Source organism: Chiloscyllium plagiosum, unplaced genomic scaffold, assembly GCF_037043375.1.
Source record: "Chiloscyllium plagiosum isolate Xiang-an unplaced genomic scaffold, Cpla_swu_hap1 HiC_scaffold_49, whole genome shotgun sequence".
Lineage (NCBI taxonomy): Eukaryota > Metazoa > Chordata > Chondrichthyes > Orectolobiformes > Hemiscylliidae > Chiloscyllium > Chiloscyllium plagiosum.
The window spans coordinates 4,718,513-4,736,423 of NW_028270187.1; the positions used below are offsets into that span (position 1 = coordinate 4,718,513).

The 17,911-nt window shown below is 46.6% G+C and overlaps 1 protein-coding gene across 1 annotated transcript in view; it reads right to left on the minus strand.

Annotated features, from left to right (window-relative positions):
- LOC122544526 (histone H1.3-like) overlaps positions 1–17,280 on the minus strand; it is a 184,392-nt gene extending 167,112 nt beyond the window's left edge. Inside the window, exon 1 of the transcript XR_015755091.1 lies at positions 17,199–17,280. The gene's annotated coding sequence lies outside the window, so the exon portion shown is untranslated. The remainder of the gene's footprint in view (positions 1–17,198) is intronic.
- Between the last annotated feature and the right edge of the window lie 631 nt (positions 17,281–17,911).

Genomic DNA, 17,911 nt, shown 5'->3' on the forward strand with positions numbered 1-17,911 from the left:
CCTACATTCTGTATCTTCTATATCCTTTTCCACAGTAAATACTGATGCTAAATACTGGTTTAATATCTTCCCCCATATTCTGCAGCTCCGCACAAAGGTCGCCTTGCTGATCTTTGAGGGGCCCTATTCTCTCCCTAGTTACCCTTTTGTCTTTACTGTATTTGTAAAAACTCTTTGGAGTCACCTTAACACTATTTGCCAAAGCCACTTCATTGCCAAAGCCCTTTTTGCCCTTCTGATTTCTCTCTTAAGTATACTCCTACTGCCTTTGTACTTTCCTTAGGATTCTCTCAATCCATCCTGTCTATACCTTACACATGCTTACTTCTTTTTCTTAACCAAACTGTCAATTTCTTTAGTCATCCAGCGTTCCCTATACCTACCAGCCTTTCCTTTCACCCTAACAGGAATATACTTTCTCTGGATTCTCATTATCTCATTTCTGAAGGCTTCTCATTTCTGAAGGCTTCCCATTTATAGTCGCCCCTTTACCTGCAAACATCTGCCCCCAATCAGCTTTTGCCTAATAACTTAAAAATTTGCCTTTCTACAATATAGAACCTCAATTTTTAGATCTGGTCAATTGTTTTCCACCACTATACACGCTGGCCCCAAAGTGCTCCCCCAGTGACACCACAGTCACCTGCCCTGCCTTATTTCCCAACAGTAGGTACATCCACATACCGAATCAGAAAATGTTTTCGCACACGCTTAACAAATTCCTCTCCATCTAATCCCTTAACACTATGGCAGTCCCAGTCCATGTTTGGAAAGTTAAAATCCCCTTCCATAACCACCCTATTATTCTTACAGATAGCTGAGATCTCCTTACAAGTTTGTTTCTCAATATCCCTCTGACTATTGAGGGGTCTATAATACAATCCCAATAAGGTGATCATCCCTTTCTTATTTCTCAGTTCCACTCAAATAACTTCTCTGGATGTATTTCCAGGAATATCCTCCCTCAGCACAGCTGTAATCCCTGATCAAAAATGCCACTTCTCCTCCTCTCTTGCCTCCCTTTCTATCCTTCCTGTAGCATTTGTATCCTGGAATATTAAGCTGCCAGTCCTGCCCATCCCTGAGCTATGTTTCTGCAATTGCTATGATATCCCAGTCCCATGTTCCTAACCATGCCCTGAGTTCATCTGCCTTCCCCATTAGGCCCCGTGCATTGAAATAAATGCAGTTTTATTTATTAGTCCTACCTTGTCCCTGCCTGCCCTGACTGTTTGACTCTCTTCTGTTCCCAACTATACCAGTCATAGATTGATCTCTTTTGCCACTATCTCCCTCTACTAAAGACCATTTTTGCTCCTTAACAATCTACAGACCCAGAAAATAACACCATCTTATTCCTCTACCAAACACTGCACCATGTTAGATTAATAGTTACAGCTTATATTTTAAGTTTAATCAAGAGATATATCTCAATAAACATATAATCAAGAAAGAACCCACTCTACTCACTACTGCAGACTTTCTTTAGGCCACTTAAACCAATTAACTTATCTGATTCTGTGCTGTGAACTTCGCCCAAACAGTTCCTCCAAAATCAGTTGTGAATTTCACTGTTGGTTCATTTTCTCAGATGCACTCCAATGTCCAGCGATACATTAATTCAAACAGCAAAGGCAGTACTGTGCAGGGTCACTCTGGTGTCAGTTTCTTTCTCTCTCTCGCCTGCACTGACCTCACCATGTGCTTCCTTTGTCTGTCTTCCTCCCTTTTAAAACTACCGTTGTTTTGACTTTTTTTGCCCAAAGTTCCAAAACAATGCAACAGCATATGAAACTAATTGCTGCTCCTGGAATTTGAGGAAACCACCTCCAGCACCTAAAATACCTCAAAAAGGAACAGCTGTGTCAGCCAGAAAGTTTTCCCGTCCTCCATCTTGGATTACCCAGAATCCCACCCTTTCAAAGCAGTTCACAAACCAGGTGACTCAATAACATTGAATGTGTATTTTGCATCAACATTCACTACAAATTTTGTGCCTACTTCCCCAGAACAAACTCACATAGGGAAGGTGAAGGCCCTGGGGTCATGTTACATGGGCATCACCCACTGGGCCCAGTGTTTATTGCCCAACTCATCCCTAGTTGCCCCCTTGAACTTCTGCAGTTCCTGTGCTGTAAATAGGCACACATTGCCCTGATGGAGGGAATTCCAGGGTTTTGACCCAATGACACTGAAGGAACAGTTATATTTCCATGTCAGGACACTGAGTGGCCGGAGAATTAGGGCCAGACTACCAGGAGAGCTGCTAACAAGTACTACTATGCACAAAGGCTGGAAGAAGTTTGGAACTCTCTTCCACAAACAGCAGGCATTGTTGGATCAGTTGTTAGTTTTAAATCTGAAAGATAAATTTTTTGTTCGGAAAAATGATTAAGGGGAATAGGGGCCAAAGGCAGTCAGGTCACAGTTCAATCCACACGTGAACCACTCTCCATTTAAAAAAAGTTGCCCTTCATTTTTAAAGAGGTTTCTCCTCTCACCAGAAAAATATGTCCCCTGGTCTTGAAGTCCCCCATCCTTGGGAAAAGACACCTGCCATTCACCTCATCTATGCCCATCATGATTTCATAAACTACTATACTCCTCACACTTCTACGCTCCTGTGAAAACAGACTCAGCCCATCCATGTCTCCCTCCCCCAACAACCTTCTCTGTTGTAAAACTCCCTTCCAGAAAGAGATTTGTCTTTTGTGGATCTTCCCAATCAGATGAATACCAGCATGAATGCTGACCTATACGTGACTGCGTAGGATCAGCAGCTCAAATTCATACTCACCATTCAATCAACTTGACCCGATCTCTGCATGATCAAAATTATTTGCAGGTCTACCCTCACTTGCACCCTCAGCTCGATTTCCCATCGTCTCCCCTGAAATATTTACAAACCATTACCCAACCAAGTTCCAATCCACGCTCGTGACAACAAGTTGCTGCTGTTTGCATACGAAAACCCCCTGGCAACGAGGTCCTTGAGCCAAGGTCGCAAGGAATGACCTCCTGGAATTGTCTGGAACGTGGTTCAGAACTTGTACATTCATAGAATCATAAAATTTACTGTACGGAAGAATGCCATTCATGTCTGTACCAGCTCCCGAAAGAGCTATCAGCTAGTTCCACTCTCCAGCCCTACCTCCATAGCCCTCTACCATCATCCCTTTCAAATTTATATCCAGCTCTCTTTTCAAACCTCCTATGGAATCCGCCTCCACCACTCTCCCAAGCGTGGGTTTGAATCTCTCACTGACTAAGGTTACCATGAAGGACTGTCCTTTTCCACTTCTCTCCTTATGTGAGGCATGGCAAGCCTCAGGTTAAACCACCACCTACCAGTTATCACTCTCTCCCTCTCTGACACTCCAGCCAGAGGTCTACCAGTGTCTTGTATAAGTTCAACATCACCTTCCTGTTCTTGGACTCCATGCCCCTATTAATAATGCCGAGGATGCTGTGTTTTTTATTACCTGCTCTCCCTGTTATGCCACCTTCATTGATCTGTGAACATATAACCCCAGCTCCCTCTGCTCCTGCATTCCCTTTAGAATTTTACCTCCCTACTTTGTATTGTATTTCATTTCTTTCAACTATCTTTCACCAAATTTGTGTTGAATCATTTTTGTTTTTATTTGAATGTTCACTTATTAAAACCTATTCTATTAAATTAAACTTCATTTTCTCCCTCCTAGCAGTTTTGATTCATTTCTTTGCTACTAACTAACAAGAACATCCAGGCTAGGATTAGGATCAGGTTGAGTCTATTTGGCCCATCGGGAGCCTACTCCACTATTCCATACTCAGCCTCAACTCCACTTTCCTGCAAACACTCCCTTTGATCCATCACTGATTAACAATATGTCTGTCTGTCTCCTCCAATTTATGTCCTGGGTGGTGGGGTGGGTTGTTCCCACAGATTTACAACCCCCTCCTCATTTGGGAGAATTCATTCCTCCTCATCTCTGTTTTCAATTTGCCCAGCCCCATATCCTGAAATGATAACCTCTTGTTCTAGATTCTCCCACATGAGCAACCATTCTCTCTTCAACTCCTTTGTCAATACCCTCTTTAGCATCTTATAACCCTCAGTTAGATCTCCTCTCTTCCAAAATCCAGAGAAACTGCTCAATCTCTCATCTAAGCCAAACCCTTCATCTCTGGAAATGATTGAGTGAACCTCTTCTGAGCTGCTTCTGTCCTCAAGTAAATTGATCAAAATTGTACCAGTCTCTTCTCATAAGACGAACCTTTCATCTTGGCAATCAATTCAGTGAATCTCCTCTGAAGTCCCCCCGATTCAACTACATCCATCCTCAAGTAAGGGGACTAAAACTGTCTGCAGTAGTCCGGATGTGGAAACCGCCATACATTGTCCACTTGCAGTAACACTTCCCTACTTTCATACTCCACCCTTTAGCAATAAATGCCTTCCTTATGACCCGCTCTAGCTGTACACTACTTTCTGAGATTCATGCACAAGGACATCCTCATCCCTTTGCACCAAAACAATTTGAATTTTCTCTCCCATTCAGAATACAACTTGCCTTTTTCAATTCTTCCGACTACAATGGATACCCTCACCACTGATGGGACTGAACAACGTTCAGTTCAGTGTCTAACGGAAATTGAGATTGTGTCCTCGATTTGAACTGTTGTGCTTTAGATTTGCAAACGAGTCAGACACAATGGGTCCATTTGCTCCAATTTGTCGAACAAATGTAAAATTGCTGGGTTTGCACCCCAGAGTGATTTTCAGCCCATTTGGACAGCGTTCAAAGTTGCTAACCACTTCACTAACTGACCTGTGCCGCCAAAAACAGCTGGAAGAATCAGCTGGAGAAAATAAGAGAGGAAGAACATGGGAAAGTTTTCTGTAAATATTCAGCTTCACCTGCTAGCAAATGAATCTGGATTTTTTGACTGATGCGCAAGCAACAATTATTCCAATGTTAATCTTTAGTTTATATCTGTGCTGACATTCCTCTGAACATATTACTTTGTATGTCTCCCCAAGTAATTTCATCTGCCACTTGTTCAGCCTGCCCACATCCTCAAAAAGCACATTCCCACATAGTGTTTTATTATTTGTTTTTTTTAAATTCACTTGTGGGTTGTGGAAATCACTGGCTGGGCCGAGAATTTATTTTCCATCCCTCGTTGGCCCCTTGAGAAGGAGGTAGTGAGCTGCCTTTTTGAACCACTGCAGTCCCTGTGCTGTAGGTAGACCCACAATACCATTAGAGAGGGAATTCCAGGATGCTGACCCAGCAACACTAAATGAACAGCTAATATATTTCAAGTTGGGATGGTGAGTGGCTGAGGGGGAAACTTGCAGGAGGTGGTATACTCCTGTAACTGCTGTCCTTGCCCTTCGAGATGGAAGTGGTTGTGGGTTTGGAAGGTGCTACCTGAGAATCTTTGGTGAATGTCTGCAGTGAATCTCAAGTGGTACACACTGCTGCTACTGAGCACGGGTGGTGGAGAGAGTGGATGGTGCCAGTTAAGCAGGGGCTGTGTTGTCCCTGGATGGTGTTCGGCTTCTCAAGTGTTGCTTACAAGGTGCACTGAAGAAGTACGTGAGTGAGTGTGTGTATGTATGTGCGTGCACGTAAAAGTATGTGTGAGTGTCAATGAGAATGTGTAACTCTCTCTCTCATACACATGCACACCTTCATACTGTCACCCAAACACCCTCCCACTTATACTCTCTCATACACACACCCACATACCCTCTATGTGAGCAACATTAGTTTGAAACCCGAGTGGAGCAGGATCGCCAGGGTCAGCTGCCAGAGTGTTTCGCCCACCTTGTTTCTTGTTCTGGAGTTTAATTGGAAGCAATGTGATAAGAGAAAGGATCAGAAACATTGGGACAATGAGTACTGCCATCTCAGTGCTGTGTGCCTGTGCTGTATTCAGAGAGGGATTTCCTGTCAATAACATCATTCCTTCAGCAAACATCAACCCCAGTGTTCCCTGTTGCTCTGACTCCCTGCCAAAACCCGTCCATTTGGAGGGAAACCCTTGTGACTGTGAAATTCACTCCAAGCCCTCACCATCGCAGTGACATCACTGTTTCTGTGCAGCCTCTCTCAATAACAATATCCCACCAATCCAAACCAATCGATGCTAAACTCAAAAGATCACTCTGCATCCACTCTCTCTAAATTGTTGACTGGAAATTATTGTCCCTCGTTTTCACTGCCTAGATATATCAAGGCAAAACTTTCCTGTGTCATCCACCTGTCAGTGGCAGGCCATTCACAGAGAAACATCGAAAATATCATCGTGAGGAGACCATTTGGCCCCTCCATCCTGCTCCGTCCATTCAATGGGATCATGGCTGATCACCCAACTTGGTCCTGTGCCTCCCCGCGCTCTCCCTTTCATCCCAAAGAACTCTATCCAACTCCTTCCTGAACAACATTCAGTATTCTGGCCCTGACTGCTTTCTGTGGCAGAGAATTCCACAGGCTCCCCACTCTCTGGGTAAAGACATTTCTCCCCATCTCAGTCTTGTCGCATCTCCTTCAGAAAGTGACACCCTGGTTCTCGACTCTCCACCTGGCACCGGGAACACCCTCCCTGTGTTTTCTCTGTCTTGTCCTTGTTCAGTTAGCTCAGTGAATACTGAGCTAACTGATCCAGTCTCTCTCCACCCGTCAGTCCTGCTATCCCAGGAATCGCTCTGGGAAACCTTTACTGCAGTCCCTCCACAGGCACAATGTCCTTCCTCAGATAAGGTTACGCCAAACTGCACACAGGTCTTCAGGGTGTGGTCTCACCCTGTCCAATTGTGGCAAGCCATCCCTGCTCCAGGACTTGAAACGTCTCTCTGTGAAGGTCTCTCTTATCTGAGCAAGGATGTTACACATTCTCTCTCTCTGCATTTTTCCAGAACTGTCTGTGTTTATAGCCTAAAACATTAACTCTGTCTCTCTCTCTCTCTCCACAGATGCTGCCACACCTGCTGAGTGCCTGAAGCAATTTTTAGAGTGTTCATGTCAAGTCTTCAGCTGCACCCCAGTGAAGAACGAGCACGGATCATGGATGAAGAATGGATTATCTGGCACCGTGAGGCAGATGGAATTACTGGTCACATGAGATATTATTCCACTGGGACCCCTGTTGATCACCATGCACTGGTACCGGCCTTGGCATTTGGACTGGAAGGATTCAATGGCCGGCTTTGTCCTGTCTGAGCTAGAGTTGTAATTCCTGCTGGCATTATTTAAGGCTTTCTGTTGAATGTACCATTGAAAGTAGGGTCCAGTACCTCGGCTCAATACACATTCTGGAACGAGACAACTCCCAATCAGAACCTCCATTTTAGTGGCTCTGGGAGTGAGGAAAACCCCAGCAACAGGAACTGGAAGAAACAAGACAAAGAGGAAATAACAGATCGGACGCTGAAATTGTCTCTTTTTTTCACAGATGTTATCTTCGATGATAGGATAATAATTGATGGAAAGGAGAAATAAAACAAGCGATATTTCATATCATCGTAAAGTCTCCATATGTTGTAAAATCTACACTTCGAAAGATTTGTGTTAACTATGGATGGCCAAATCATCCAACCATTGCCTCTCTATGTTCAATGATGTTACCATGACTGTCCCCACCCTCTTCCCATGATCAACCTCCTGGTGGCTACCGTCACTGTCCCCAACCTCTTCAAACCCTCTTCCCACGATCAACATCACAATCCCCACCTCCACTCCACTGTCAACATCCTGAAGGTTACCATCACTACCCCCACACTCTTCCCACTATCAACATCCTGATGGTTACTGTTGGGAAAGTTGACATGGTTTGCCTGGAAGGCATTTTCCTAATCTGGCTGAGAAACCATTTTGCGTCCCCAGAACTTTGCTGGCTGTGCATTCCTTACTTATGGGTAATGTGAAAGGTAGGCCTTATCTTCCTAAGGTGTCAAGTTAGTGTTTTTCCCACTTTGATGAATGATCAGGGCAGGCTGTAGAACGAGTCAAGCGGACACAGACTTGTCAATTAGTCCCACTTCCTTTACGAGTTATTGCCACTTCACGGTCATTCAGCTAATTAGGGACATCTCTCCTTAGTGTTAGCAATCTGTGTAAATACTTGTGGAATGCATAATAGTGCTTAGTTTTGACCCTAATAACTAACCTCTAATTTAGTACCAAGCTGTGTAATCAACGATCGGCCCCTATCTGCTTTCTCTATATAATCCTGTAGTATCCTGATGTACATCGGAAAAGCACCGAGCCACAGTTAGGATGGTGAATTCCTCATGATATATCGTAGAATAAACTAATCAGTTCTCAAGGTCTCAGTCTCGAGAGTTTTCTTCAACAGTTACCATCACTGTCCCCATCCCCACTATCAACATCCTGGGGGTTACTGTCACTATCCCCACCTCTACCCCACTGTCAACATCTTGGGGGTTACTGTCATTGTCCCCATCCCCACTATCAACATCCTGGGGGATACCATAACTGTCCCCATCCCCAGTATCAACACTCTGGGGGATATCATCACGGCCCCCATCCCCATTATCAACATCCTGGAGGTTACTATCACTGTCCCCATCCCCAGTATCAACATCCTGGAGGATACCATAACTGTCCCCATCCCCAGTATCAACATTCTGGGGATACCATAACTGTCCCCATCCCCAGTATCAACATCCTGGGGGTTACAATCACTGTCCCCATCCCCACTATCAACATCCTGGAGGTTACCATCACTGTCCCCATCCCCAGTATCAACATCCTGGGGGATACCATCACTGTCCCCATCCCCACTAACAATATCCTGGAGGTTACCATCACTGTGGAGAAAGTGAGGTCTGCAAATGCTGGAGATCAGAGCTGGAAATGTGTTGCTGGAAAAGCGCAGCAGGTCAGGCAGCATCCAGGGAACAGGAGAATCGACGTTTCGGGCATAAGCCCTTCTTCAGGAATGAGGAAAGTTTGTCCAGCAGGCTAAGATAAAAAGTAGGGAGGAGGGACTTGGGGGAGGGGCGTCGGAAATGTGATAGGTGGAAAGAGGTCAAGGTGAGGGTGAAAGGTCAGACTGGGGTGGGGGCGGAGAGGTCGGGAAGAAGATTGCAGGTTAGGAAGGCGGTGCTGAATTCGATGGATTTGACTGAGACAGGGTGGGGGGAGGGGAAATGAGGAAACTGGTGAAATACGAGTTCATCCCTTGTGGTTGGAGGGTTCCTTGGCGGAAGATGAGGCGTTCTTCCTCCAACCGTCGTTTTGTTGTGGTCTGACGATGGAGGAGTCCAAAGACCTGCATATCCTTGGTGGAGTGGGAGGGGGAATTGAAATGCTGAGCTACAGGGTGGTTGGGTGTATCGGCGCCGCCTCGTGCTCCCACGAGGAGGTTGAACAGTTCATCCACTTCACCAACACCTTCCACCCCGACCTCAATTTCACCTGGACAGTCTCAGATTCCTCCCTCCCCTTCCTCGACCTTTCTATTTCTATCTCAGGCGACCGAATCAACACGGACATCTACTACAAACCGACCGACTCCCACAGCTACTTGGACTACACCTCCTCCCATCCTGCCCCCTGTAAAAACACCATCCCATTCTCCCAATTCCTTCGACTCCGCCGCATCTGCTCCCAGGAGGACCAGTTCCAAAAACGCACAACCCAGATGGCCTCCTTCTTCAAGGACCGCAATTTGCCCCCCGACGTGGTCGACGATGCCCTCCACCGCATCTCTTCCACTTCCCGCTCCTCCGCCCTTGAGCCCCGCCCCTCCAACCGCCACCAGGACAGAACCCCACTGGTCCTCACCAACCACCCCACCAATCTCCATGTACAGCGCATCATCCGCCGTCATTTCCACTACCTCCAAACGGACCCCACCACCAAGGATATATTTCCCTCCCCTCCCCTATCAGCATTCTGTAAAGACCACTCCCTCCGTGACTCCCTCGTCAGATCCACACCCCCCACCAACCAAACCTCCACTCCCGGCACCTTCCCCTGCAACCGCAGGAGGTGCAAGACTTGCGCCCACACCTCCCCCCTCACCTCCCTCCAAGGCCCCAAAGGAAACTTCCATATCCGCCACAGATTCACCTGCACCTCCACACACATCATCTACTGCATCCTCTGCACCCGATGTGGCCTCCTCTATATTGGGGGGACAGGCCGGCTACTTGCGGAGCGTTTCAGAGAACACCTCTGGGACACCCGGACCAACCAACCCAACCACCCTGTAGCACAGCATTTCAATTCCCCCTCCCGTTACCATAACTGTCCCTATCCCCAGTATCAACATTCTGGGGGTTACCATTACTGTCCCCATCCCTACTATCAACATCCTGGGGGATACCATAACTGTCCCCATCCTCGCTACCAACATCCTGGGGGTTGCCATAACTGTCCCCATCCCCACTATCAATATCCTTGGGGTTACCATCACTGTCCGCATCCCCAATATCAACATCCTGGGGGTTACCATCACTGTCCCCAATCCCACCGCACTATGAACATCTTTGATGTTACCATCAGCCTCCCCCAGCTTGTATTGTCTAACTTTCTACCTTTCTCTGATAGATTGCTTAACAAGAAATTGTCGAGTCAGAGGTCTACAGCACAGAAACAGGATCTTCAGCCAACTGAATCCATGTCAGTCAAAAGCAACCAACTTTATTCTTGAACATAATTTTCCCAGTCATAGGGTCACACAGTACGGAAATAGACCCATCGGCCCAACGTGTCCATGCTGACCAGGTCTCACAAACGAAACTAGTCCCATTTGTTTGCATTTGGCCCATATCTGTCTCAACCTTTCCTATCTATGTATCTTTCCAAATCTCTTTCGGAGTTTGTTATTGTACCCACTTCTAACACTTACTCGGGCAGCTCATTCTAAATATGCACCACCATCTGTGTGAAGAAGTTACCCCTTCGGTCACTTTTCAATCTTTCTTCTCTCACCGAAACTAATGTCCTCTAGTTTTGGACTCCCCTGCCCTGGGGAAAAGATCTTGGCTATTCACCTTACCCGAGCTCATATTTCTGTAATAAAATACAAGTGAAACGTCAAGGACCACTTAATCTGACTCTAGCCTGGCATCACAAATGAACATCGAAATCCTTCTTCAATGTGATGAGGATTTCAGCCTCTCTCACCCTTACAGGCAGTGAGTTCCAGATTCTCCACCACCCTCTGGGTGAAAATGTTTTCCCCACATCCCTTTCTAAACCTCCTATCCCTTACCTTCAATCTATGCCTCTCCTCTAGTCATTGATCATGCCATCAAGAGGGAAACGTTTCTTCCTGTCCACCCTATCTACACCCATTATTTTATACATCTCAATCATGTCACCACACTCAATCTCCTCTGCTCTCAGGAAAACAACCACAGTCTATCCAATCTCTTTCGATCACTGAAACACTCTAGCCCCCAAAGTAAAATCCTGGTAAATCTCCCTCTGCACGCTCCCCCAGTACTATCACATTGCTCCGATAATGTGGATTTGTATAGAGTCGCTTACAAACTTACTGATCACTGAAACGGCGAGGAATTTGCTGTCCAGGAGAGACTCTGCTTGCTAGTTAGAAACAACACAGTGATAATTGTCCTCTTGATGTTTGCTGATGTTGATGATTGTGTGTACAGTTCTGCTGTGATTGGAGTATTCCCAGTAAATTGTCTCACCATCCTTCTGGAAAATATATTGAATTGGAGTCAAACCAAGCGGTTTAAAGGGTGCTGTCTCCCTCCACTACCACGTTTCCAGGTGGGCACTCAGCTCTAGGACTGACAGAGCGATGCCCGTGATTAAACAAAACTGTTAGGCACTTTTCTAAGGCAGCAATTGTTGTGCTCAGCAACAAACAGTACTCCCACCATACACTCAGAGAGAGTTACAGGGTCACAGAGAGTCAGAGGGTCATAGAGCATAGAAAAGAACAGCACAGAACAGGGCTTTTGGCCCACGATGTTGTACTGAGGTCTAATCCTCATGTAAAATTTCATAACTTATCCTATGCACCCCTCAACTCACTGCCATCCATGTGCATGTCTATCAGTCGCTTAAATGTCCCTAATGACTCTGCTTCCACCACCACAGCTGGCAACGCATTCCACGCATTCACAACTCTCTGCGTAAAGAACCTACCTCTGATGTCTCCTTTATACCTTCCTCCTAAAATCTTCAAACTATGACTACTCATACCAGTCAATCCTCCCCTGGGGAAATCTATTCCACTCATTATTTTGTACACTTCGATCAGGTCTCCTCTCTTTCTCCTTCTCTCCAGAGAGAAAAGTTCGAGCTTATTCAACCTTCCTTCATAAGGCAAGCATTCCAGTCCAGGCAGCATCCTCATAAACCTTCTTTGCACCCTCTCCAAAGCCTCTGTATCTTTCCTATGCTAAGGCGGCCAGAACTGGACACAATATTCCAAATGTGGTCTCATCAAGGATTTGTAGAGCTGCAGCAAAACCTCGTGGCTCTTAAACTCGATCCCCCTGTTAATGAAAGCCAAAACACATTATGCTTTCTTAACAACCTTATCTACTTGGGTGGAGAAAATGAGGACTGCAGATGCTGGAGATCAGAGCTGAAAATGTGTTGCTGGAAAAGCGCAGCAGGTCAGCCAGCATCCAAGGAGCAGGAGAATCGACGTTTCAGGCATGAGCCCTTCTTCAGGAATGAGGAAAGTGTGCCAAGCAGGCTCAGATAAAAGGTAGGGAGGAGGGACTTGGGGGAGGGGCATTGGAAATGCGATAGGAAATGCTATCTACTTGAGTGTTAACTTTGAGAGATCTATGCACTTACACAACCTAGATCCCTCTGTTCCTCCACACTGCCAAGAATCCTGTCTTTAATCCTATATTCAGCATTCGAGTTCAACCTTCCAAAATGCATCATTTCGCATTTATCCAGGTTGAACTCCATCTGCCATCTCTCAGCCCAGCTCTGCATCCTGTCTATGTCGCTCTGCAACCTGCAGTAGCCCTCTATACTATCAATGACACCTCCAAGCTTTGTGTCATCTGCAAACTTACTAACCCACCCCTCAACCTCCTCATCCAAGTCATTTACAAAAACTACAAAGAGCAGAGGCCCGAGAACAGAGCCCTGCGGGACCCCACTCAACACTGATCTCCAGGCAGAATACTTCCCATCCACAATCACACTCTGCCTTCTGTCAGCCAACCAATTCTGAATCCAGATAGTCAAATCTCCCTGTATCCCATACTTCTTGACTTTATGAATGATCCTACCATGGGGAACCTTACCAAATTCCTTGCTGACCCCCATATACACCACATCCACTGCTCGACCGTCATCAACCTGTCTTGACACCTCCTCAAAGAATTCAATAAGATTTGTGAGTCATGACCTGCCCCTCACAAAGCCATACTGACTGCCTTTAATCACACTACGCTTTACCGAATAGTCATAAATCCTATCCCTCAGAATTCTTTCCAAAGCTTTGCTGACCATAGATGTAAGACTGACTGGTCTGTAATTGCCAGGCATTTCCCTAGTATCCTTCCTGAAAAGAGGAACAACATTCACCTCCTTCCAATCCTCCAGTACAACTCCTGTGGAGAGGGAGGAGGCAAATATCCTCGCTAGCGGCTTCGCAACCTTCTTTCTCACTTCCTGGAGCAGACTATGATAAATCTGGTCTGGACCTGGGGACTTATCAATCTTCATGTTTTCCAAAATTTCTAGCACATCAACTTCATCAATCTTGATCTGGTCAAGACTGCTTCCCAGCTCCTCTAATTTTTCATTTACAACAAGTTCCCTTTCCTTGGTGTAAACCAAAGCAAAAAACTCATTTAGGGCTTCCCCTATCTGCTCAGACTCCATGCACAAGTTCCCTCAGTTATCCCTGATCGGCCCTACCTTCTCCCTGATCATTCTTTTATTCCTCATGTATGAGTCAAATGCCTTTGGGTTCTCCCTAATCCTTCTTGCCAAGCTTTTCTCGTGCCCCCTCCTGGCTCTCCTCAGTCCATTTCTCAGCTCCTTTCTAGCAAGCCTGTAATCCTCTAAAGCTGTGGTAGATCCTTGCTTCCTCCACTTTACGTAAGCTGCCTTCTTCCTTTTGACGAGAAGTTCCTCTGTTCTCGTCATCTAAGGTTCCTTAATCTTACCCCTTCTTACCTGTCTCAGAGGAACAAGTTCGTGCATCACTCGCACCAACTGCTCCTTAAATAGTCTCCACATGTCTGCTGTGCCATTTCTGTGGAACAATTGCTCCCAGTCTATACTTCCCAAATCCTGTCTGATAGATAATTTCCTTTTCCCCAATTAAGTATGTTCCCTCGGTAATTGCTCCTTTCCCATCCCAAGGCTATGCTAAATGTGAGACAGTTGTGATCACTTTCACCAAAGTGCTCTCCCACTGAGAGATCTGACACCTGTCCTGACTCGTTGCCAAGCACCAAATCGAAAATGGCCTTTATGGGCAGCACGGTGGCACAGTGATTAGTACTGCTGCCTCACAGTGCCAGAGACTCGAGTTCAATTCCCTCCTCAGGCAACAGTCTATGTAGAGTTTGCACATTCTCCCCGTGTCTGCGTGGGTTTCCTCCGGGTCCTCCGGTTTCTTCCCACAGGCCAAAAATGTGCAGGTTAGGTGAATTGGCCATGCTAAATTGCCTGTAGTGTTAGGTGAAGGGGTAAATGTAGGGGAATGTGTCTGGGTGGGTTGCTCTTCGGAGGGTCGGTGGACTTGTTGTGCCAGGGGGCCTGTTTTCCACACTGTAGGTAATCTAATCTCCACTCATCGTCCTGTCCACATACTGAGTACTGAACACACCTGGCAAAAACGGCTCCATCCAAACCATCTGTACTTAGGAAGTTCCAGTTGATATTGGGAAAGCTGAAATCACCCATAATAACAACCCTGCTACTTCTGCACTTTTCCAGAATCTGCCCGCCTGTGAGATCTTCAATCTCTCTACTGCAATTAGGTGGTCTGTAGAAAACCCTTGCTGTTCCTAACTTCCACCCATACTGACTCTGCAGACAAATCTTCCTCAACAACCTTCCTTTCTGTGGCTGTGATGCACTCTCTGATTAGCAATGCTACACCCCCTCCTCTTTTCCACTCCCTCTGTTCCTTTAAAACGTTCTAAACCCTGGAACATCCAGCAACCATTCCTGCCCCTGTGGAACCCACATCTCCATTATGACCACAACATCATAGTCCTAAGTACCGTTCCATGCTTTAAGTTTGTCACTCTTATTTCGGACACTCCTTGCATGAAAGCAAACACACTTTAACTGATCCCTTTGTTTCAACATGTGAGAAACCTTCCTGATAGATTCAATACATCCTGTCACTGTCCTGTCTGCAAATGACCCCCTTTCAGGCGTGTGGCTCTGATTCTCACCCCCCTGCCAAACTAGTTTAAACCCTCCCGAATCACACAAGCAAATCTCCCAGCTGGGATATTTTTGCCCTGCCCATTCAGGTGCAACCTGTCCTTCATGTACAGATCCCAGCTTCCCCAAAAGGTATCCCAATGGTCTAGGTATCTGCAGCCCTCCCTCCTGCACCAGCCTCGCAGACATGTGTTAAGCTGCATTCGCTGACTGTTCCTCATCTCACTATCTTGTGGCACCAGGAGCAAACTCAAGATCACTACTCTACTCGTCCTGCTCTGCAGCTTCCAACCTAACTCTCCGTAGTCACTTTTCAGACCCTCAATCCCTTTCCTGGCTATATCATTGGTGCCAATATGTATCACGATTTCTGGCTGCTCACCCTCCCCCTTCATTATCTTGCAAACCCAAATGGCAACAGCCCAGACCCTGGCATTGGGGAGGCAACACATTTTCCGGGAGTCCTATTCCTGACCACAAAATCTCCTGTTAATCCGTCTAACTATTGAGTCCCCTACCAGTAGTGCTTTTCTATTTTCCGCTCTTCCCTTCTGAGCCACAGTGCCAGGCTCAGTGCCAGAGACCTGACAACTATGGTTTTCCCCTGGTCGGCTATCCCCACCAGCAGTATCCAAAATGGTGTACAGTAGAGCCTCGACATAAGAACGACCCCGTTCACGAACAAATCAGTTTACGAACAGGATTGTACGTAAAGGTTTGCTTCAACGTACGTACAAAATTCAAGGTACAAATGAAGGGACAAACGCAAAATGCCCGTGTGTGACCATATGGTTTCATTGTTCTGCTTTGCTATGCACTTGTTGAACGCAAAAGCTCTCGGGCCCTGCGTGATCTCATTCAGTTCGTCTTTGGCGCGTGCACTGTGAACAGCCGTCCAAGCATTCTTACGCTATCCGAACAATGGGAAAAATTGATTCAGTTCGCGAACTTTACAGTTCGCAAACCGGGTCCCAGAATGGATTAAGTTCATAAGTCGAGGTGCTACTGTACTTATTGCTGAGGGGAACGGCCACAGGGGATCCCTGCCCTGACCGTCGGTTCCCTTTCCTCCCCCTGACAGTAACCCAGCTGTCCTTATACTGTGTCTGGGGAGTGACCACCTCCCTGTACATCCTCTCAATTTCCCCCTCAGCCTCCCGGATGATCTGTAGTCCATCCAGCCCCAGTTCCCTAACTCGGTTTTCGAGGAGCTGGAGTTGGGTGCACTTCCCACTTAAACCTTCCCAGAAGTCCTTCGCTCCTCCCTTGCACCTCTCAGCAAAATCATAGAGATGCAGGGAGAAACAGAGAGACATAGATATACAGAGGGGCAGAGTCATAAAGAAATATGGTCATAGAGAGACACAGAGAAACACAAAATCACACAGTCATCGAGATTAATCGACCTGGTCAGAGAGTTAAAGCAAGTCATGGACAGTCAAACAGTTACAGAGAGAGATAGATGTACAGAGACAGGGAGACGGAGAGACCTCGCGGTTTGTACAAGATGCCTCACTGGGAGGGGGAATCTCTCCTGTCCCCCCTGCACCCCCCAATAACCACCATCCTGACCCTCGGGAACGGGACATGTTGACACAGTCCGCTCTCCCTCGGCGCTTTTCCTTCCCGCGTGGCCCCGGCGCCATTTTAGCTTCAGGACCCGCGCGAGATGGCGGTTAACGGCCGCCTCGTGCCCCAAGTGACCGTTAGCAGCTGCTTCAGGGGAAAGACTCTTTAAAGGGACAACCCTTTCAGGAGAGAGAAACAACAGGGCCGGCTCCGGGACTCGCCAAACTCAATAATAATGACAAATACACACACAGACAGAGAGGTGGGAGTGAACAAGAAATTGTGCGGCGGCACATCAAGACCAAAGGCCACTCTCCCGAAGGACGGCTGCCCCGGACTCGAAACGTTGACTCCGCTTTCTCTCTGTCTGTCTCTGGACAGATGCTGCCAGGCCTGAAGCACAAACAAGGTCCTCGGGGGTGAGTCCGAGTTCAGGATCCTATTAAGGTTCGGTTGGTAGATGGATGACAGTGTGGGAGGGTATGCAATGGGATTAGAAGAATAGAGGCGGAGACTGTTTCCTAAATGGGGAAAGGTTTCGGAAGCACAAAGGGACTTGGGAGTCTGAGTTCAGGATTCTCTTCAGGTTAACAGGCAGGTTGAGTTGGCAGTTAGGGAGTGTGAGAAACAAAACTCGCATATTAATAAATTTCAGAAGCAGCGAATTTTATTGATACGTACTTGCAAGAACGGGTGCCTAATGAGTAAGCACCCCGATCTGAGGGTTACAGTCTGATTTATGCTGTTCAGCTGCATCTCTCGGTCCTCCCCTTTCACCCCATTGGTTACTTTTACAGTAGCGCGTAGCCTATCACAAGCTCTAGCTTCACTTCACCTTTGTCTAGCTTCTCTCCGCCTCTGTTTACTTCTCCCATTACTCTAAGCCTATCGCCTCTTACTCTTATTTATCTCATTCCTTATACGTGACTATCCTGGCATAGTTTGCTGTCTTCATGCGATCATCC